The sequence below is a fragment of the Balaenoptera acutorostrata genome, chromosome 21 (assembly GCF_949987535.1).
Source record: "Balaenoptera acutorostrata chromosome 21, mBalAcu1.1, whole genome shotgun sequence".
Lineage (NCBI taxonomy): Eukaryota > Metazoa > Chordata > Mammalia > Artiodactyla > Balaenopteridae > Balaenoptera > Balaenoptera acutorostrata.
The window spans coordinates 5351183-5357182 of NC_080084.1; the positions used below are offsets into that span (position 1 = coordinate 5351183).

The 6000-nt window shown below is 54.0% G+C and overlaps 1 long non-coding RNA gene across 1 annotated transcript in view; it reads right to left on the minus strand.

Moving 5' to 3' along the window:
* LOC130706137 (uncharacterized) overlaps positions 1–5307 on the minus strand; it is a 12792-nt gene extending 7485 nt beyond the window's left edge. The window contains exon 1 of the long non-coding RNA XR_009006544.1: positions 5256–5307. This is a non-coding gene — a long non-coding RNA (uncharacterized LOC130706137). The remainder of the gene's footprint in view (positions 1–5255) is intronic.
* Positions 5308–6000: the final 693 nt, after the last annotated feature.

The following is a 6000-nucleotide window of genomic DNA, read 5'->3' on the forward strand; positions in this document are numbered from 1 at the left end:
AAGTTCTGCAGGATCATAAACCAGCCTTGCGCCTGCCTCAGAGCTCACTCTGCAATTCACAGCGATCATTTGCTTGATTCAGCTCAGGTTAGGGAGATGGATAGGATTTTCACACAAATCACTTGATTTGTATGAGAAATCTATGCTCCTGCTGTTCTAAGCATTGCAGGGATTTTTGGTTCTGCTAAATCTCTCTCAATATTATGGTTCTTGCAGCTTTTCAGAGTTTCCTGCCCAGGATTATTTTTTGAAGGCACTACACTATTTGGCAATGCTACAGTGTTCTTCTCTGGTACCTTGACCAGCAATATTTGGGAGAAAGGGCTTGAGCTCTGAAACCCTAAAACAGGTATTCCAAACTTTTTATTAAGCACTCTGGGATCTCGGTAGTGGAACCACACAGAATCCATCGCCTGGCTTCTCCTGACCCCAGCCCACTACCCTGGCTCTCCTTGAGCCATCCTTAGAGAGAAACTACCTCCCTACTACCATCATCACCTTGTATAACTTCCCAGGCCTCATTGAGCCCTCGCTGCATTACAGTGCTGTGTTGGACACTCTACAGCTAATACTCACTTAATCCCTACAACACACCTCCAAGGTGGGTACCAGGAGGTCATGCAGAGCTGGGGAAACTGAGGTTTGGAGCAGAGCCACAGGGACGATGTGAGCTGTGTCTGCAGAGATGCCTTGCGTTAGATAAACTCGGGGTTCCTACACCTCTGTGCTTCCAGATCCTCTATTTTATCTCAGACAGAACCTCCAGGAACAAGATTTGGAGAAAAGATGGGTGGTCCCTCTTCCTGGATCAGCCCTGAACCACAAATTCCTTACTATCTTTATCGCTCCCACAAAGGACTTTGTCCCCTAGGTGAGCACGACGTTTTGGACCCTTTGCCATCCAAGAAGAGTGGCCCCTCAGAAAAACCGACGGACCCAGGGCCAGTCACGTGTCCCGTCTGAGGCCACCCCCCTTCTTGGCTGCACTGACAGTACACAAGGCACCTCTTCTGAAGCTCCCTGAGCAAACACTGCCACCCCCACTGCTGTGACCGTCCTCGGTCCTCTCAGCACAGCCTGGGTCAAGTTCATCTGCCCGGCTTTTCTGGTGATTTGTGACCTTGGACTGTTCTCTTTGCCAAAGCCCCAGGTCACCCTGTAATCCCACCCCTTGCCTGGGCTGCTTTCCTGTCTCTTTCCCAAGGGACATCTAAGGAGAGCGAAGAAGATATTCTGTGTCTTCACAGTTTATATTTGCATTTCACTCTTCCCAAGGCCTCCTTTCCTAACGGGAGATACCACGTGCTCAGCCCACCCTGAGCCCCACCCCATGTCCAGATCATGTGACCTGGGTCCCACCTTCTTTCCCCAGAACATCTTAAAAAAAACTAGAGAGAGGAATCTTCCTCTCATTCCTGCCTCCCTCCTGCCTTATAGGAAGATGTAAAAAAGAAAAACAAGAAGTCTCAAAAAAAAAAAAAAAAAAACAAGCTTTAGGAGGAGAGAGCAGGAAGTGCAGTAAGCATCCCCCAGCCCTCCTCCATCTCTGGCCAAGGGGCTCTCGGTGCCTCACCCAACTGTCTGATTTCTGAGGATTGTCATTACTCCGGGCAAGCCGTTCCATTTCTTCAAAATGCAATTGTAGCAAAAAAAAAAAAAAAAAAGGTAACTATGAGTGGTGATGGATGTTATCTAGACTTATTGTGGTGGTCATTTCACAATATATAGAAATACTGAATTATTATGTTGTATGCCTGAAACATATAATTTTATATGTCAGTTACATCTCGAGTTTTGAAGAATACAGTCATACAAGAGCCACCTGGGCAGACAGCTCCAGGCCTGTTGGAATCTGAGACTAAGTTTTGAGGACCCTCAATCCACACCCTCCTCTTGGCCTTATTAATTCAGTCATAACTCTTGAGAATTTACAAGGCCCCTTTTACAGGGAGAGCGTGGGCAGAAACCTTTTAACTTTGATTTAGAGACTCAAACTCTCTCTGTCACTGTCTCCCGTCCCCTCCCTCGGGGCTCCGGGGGCATTTCTCTCAATGGACCACGGGCTGAGGTCCCTCCCTGCCTCTGTCACAGCTCTTGATCCTAGTCACAGAGGAAATGAAGCTACAGGAGAGAGTGCCCTCGACGATTCCCCCACCCCACCCCGCCAGTGCCTCTGACCACGGCTACCCATCCTCCCTCAGCCGCCAGCGAAGGCCACGCCTGGCCCTGCACACTGCATCCCTGCATCCCGTCCCCTCCCCCACAGGCCATCGCCCAGCAGTGCTCGCCTCCTTCCCTGCATCACCTCTGTGCTCTCTCCACTGGACCATCTCCATCGGCACACAGACACCCTGATATTTTTCCCATTTTAAGGGAGAAATACTGACTTTGACCAAACAGCCCTACACTTAACCATTCACTTCTTTGCACCCTTTACAACCACACTCCTCCACAAAGTCATCTACCAGACCGAGCAAGCCGTGCTCCCCCCGTCCTCCGCCATGCCTCTCCTCCAACCTGCCCCATCCAGCGTGCTCCCATCAGCTCCCCCATGGCCTCCACGTGGCCAGCGTCAACTCTCCATCCTCCTCTTAACACCAGCAGCATCTGACCACGCTGATCACTCCCTCCCTGAAAATTGCTCCCCTTGAGAAACATGCCCTCCGGGTTCCCCTCTTCTCTCCTGGGCTGCTCCCTGCTGGTTCATCTTCATGGCCCAGATCCAGGGTAAGCAAACGTGGCCCTCGGGCAGCTGCCTGCTGTTATAAATAAAGTTTTATTGAACACAGACACACACGTTCATGTGTCATCTGTGGCTGCTTTTGTGCTACAAGGGCAGAATTGAGTCATTGCAGCAAAGTCTGAAATCTTTATGATCTGGCCCTTTAAGAAAAACGTGGCCAATTCCTATCCCAGACCCCTAAATACGGGAGTTCCAGAACCCAGTCTTTAGAGCTTCTCTATCCACACTCACTCTCCAGGTGATCCCATCTGGTCCCACACTTTCAGTATTATCAGGACACTGACAACTCCCAAGATTTTTCTCCAGCATAGAAAACTCTTCTCTCAACCCCAGACCCATCATCCTGCTGACTGGTGGATTGCATTTAGATGCTTGGCATCTCCCCAGACAAACGCCTCCCTTCCTGTTTTCCCCCAGTTTGCTCCCCCCACAAGCCTTCCCATCTCACGCTAAAAACCTTGGAAGGGAAGTCATTCTAGAACCTCTTTTTCTCTCAAACCCCACATTCAACTCATGAGCAAATCCTGCTGGTTCCACCTTCAAAATATATGCAGAATTTGCCCACTAACCCCTCCATTGCTCCCGCCCTAATCCAAGGCGCCCCCTGTCTCGCCACGGTCACTGCCTCCAGGCAGACTTCCTGGAGGTGTTCTCAACACTGCTGCACACACGGCGGCCAGAGTGATCCGTTTCCATTGAAACTATGTCAGTCCTCTGCTCAAAATTTTCCAGTGGTTTGAAGAAGGGCAGCCTGGCCTCAGGGCTACCCCTGACACCTCAAAATGTCTCCAGCTTCAGGGCCCCTCCTGGGTGGACGGCTTCCCCCCAGACAGCCGCATGGACCCTCCTCCACTGCACTGGGTCCCTGCTCCAGGGTCACTTTACTACCGAGGGCCCCCGGGCACACCCTCCCCACACCCCCCATCCCCTTGTTCTGCTTTCTTTTTCCCACTGCACTGCCTGACCTTCCTACGTACTTTCTCACTTGCTTGCATCTGTCCCTCCACTAGAGCAGAAGCTCTGAGAGGACAGGCACTGCATCGGTTTTGTCCCCTCTGTCTTCTCAACGTTGAGAACTGTGCTTGTCAATCCTCAGCATTTTGAGCAATGAACAAGTGGACACAGACATTTCAGAAGCCCCCTCCCATCTTGAGGAAGCAAAAGGATGGGGAAGAGAAGCACGTGGCTTCCGTCGTGGAGAAGTCAGAGAGGACCACAGCGCAGAGCTCTCCCAGCCCTGAGCCAGCGGCATCCGTCACTGACCTGCCCCAGGGACCGGACTGAGACAAGCCAGTCCCCACGGACGAGGGGACTGCCCGCCAGCTGCTTTCCAAATCCCTCTCTGCAAGCCTCCCGGAAGCCAGGAGGCCGCTGTGGAGACACACGGGGCAGCACCACCTCCTCCGTCCCCCCTGCAGGCCCCCAGGCTACCCTGACCCAGAAGGGGTGAGCCGGATGGGGGGTCATGGCAGACAATGCACCAGGCGTGGGATCCGCCACCACTCACCAGCCGTGTTACCTTGCGAGTCTTAACCAGTCCAAGTCTCTTTCCTCTCTGTGAAAGGAAGGCGATGAGCAAACGCTTCTATATGTGACAATACAGTCAGTCCTTCGCGTCCACGGGTTCCTCACCCCTGGATACGGGGGTGGTGGGGGGAGACTACGGGGACTTGAGCATCTGTGAAGTTTGGTATCCACGAGGGTCCTGGAACCCAACCCCTGTGGATACCAAGGGACGACTGTAAAGGGTGGTCTCAGACTCTGTTTACTTCTTATTTGTGTGTTTATCACACTTAAAGGTCTACTGTGTAAAAAGAGGTTGTGCTTAGGGCTTTCTATGTGCTGTAAGCTGCTCCCTCATTTCCAAACATCCCTCTTGTTTTCCCACCTATTGCCCATACGCTCCCATTTCTTTTTCTTTGTCTTTTTGTCTCACTTTTCCTTCCTCTTCCCACATTCTGAAAACCCCGAGGTCCAGGCAGGCGGGGAGGCCGGGCAGAATCGGAGCCGTCCTAACCCGCCTCCCTCTCCTCCTGGAAACCCACACAGCAATTTCACATCAGCAGGAAGAAAACCGAGGTGGGGGCGGGGGAGGGACAGAGAGGGAGGGAGGGAGGGAGAGAGAGAGGGAGAGAGAGAGAGAGAGGGAGACAGAGAGAGGGAGACAGAGAGGAGGAGGGAGAGAGGTGGTGCAAGGGAGCAAATCCACATGAGAACCTCCAACCCATTTCCCCCGCCCTCCCCCCGCCCTCCCCTCCCTCCCCCCTCCCCACCTCCTCACAGAGCACACTGTCCCCAGCTGATTAAACAGAAGGGCTTTCTGAGAACCCAGCAAAGCCTGGAACCCCCGGGCTTCTCAGCAGCCCTGACACCCACGCTGGCTCTGGGCTCGAGACCACCACTCACACCAAGGATGTCCCTCCTTCTGTCCAAATCATCCTCACACTTCAGAGCTCGGTATTCAGGACCTCCCCAGCCCTCTGTGACCACTCACACGCCCACGGACACCCACTTTCTCAGCACCTCCGCGCGGCCTTGAGTTCGGTCTCGGGTGAATACACCTCGGACCGGAAGTCATCTCCCCTGTGCCGCTGCTAACCCTCCAGTGGCCGCCAGGGACACAGGACACCCTGCCCGCCCCTCTGTGGCCCAGGACACACAGGCCGGAAGGAGCCCTGCTGGTTACGAGGTCAGGCGGTATTTATTTGCAGGACGAATATCTGGCTCTTTCCATGCTGACCCTTCTGCCTGCTGCCCGTACCACCTGGGGAGAGTGGCTTTGCCCTTCCGGGTATCCATTTCTTCCCCACCCACCTCCGAGGCTTGTGAACACAGAACACCACACACGCGCGCGTTACTATTTAAATAAACAGGGCGGCAAATCGGCCGCGCGGCCCACACCCCTCCTCACCCCGCCCGACCTTCTGGCAGCCCAGCCGCTTTTCCAGTTAAGCCCGAGGAAGGCCCGAGGATGCGCCTATCAGAGCTGCCGCCTGCCCCACTGGGGGAAGACACCCCAGAGCCTCCACGTGGCCGGGCACACATCACGGAGCTGCCCGGCTGTGACTTCCACCGGGCGCGGATGCTCAGGCGGCCCGGAGCGCAGGCAACAAAGGAAACCACAGCGGGAAGCGAAGGCGTTTCAGAAAGGCAGCAACCGAAATGAGACCCCGGGAGGCAGAAGCAGGAGGTGGCCTCTGGAGAGCCTTCAGCACCTGAAGTCCCTTCCCTAAGCGTAACAGCTGCAGTGCACGCAC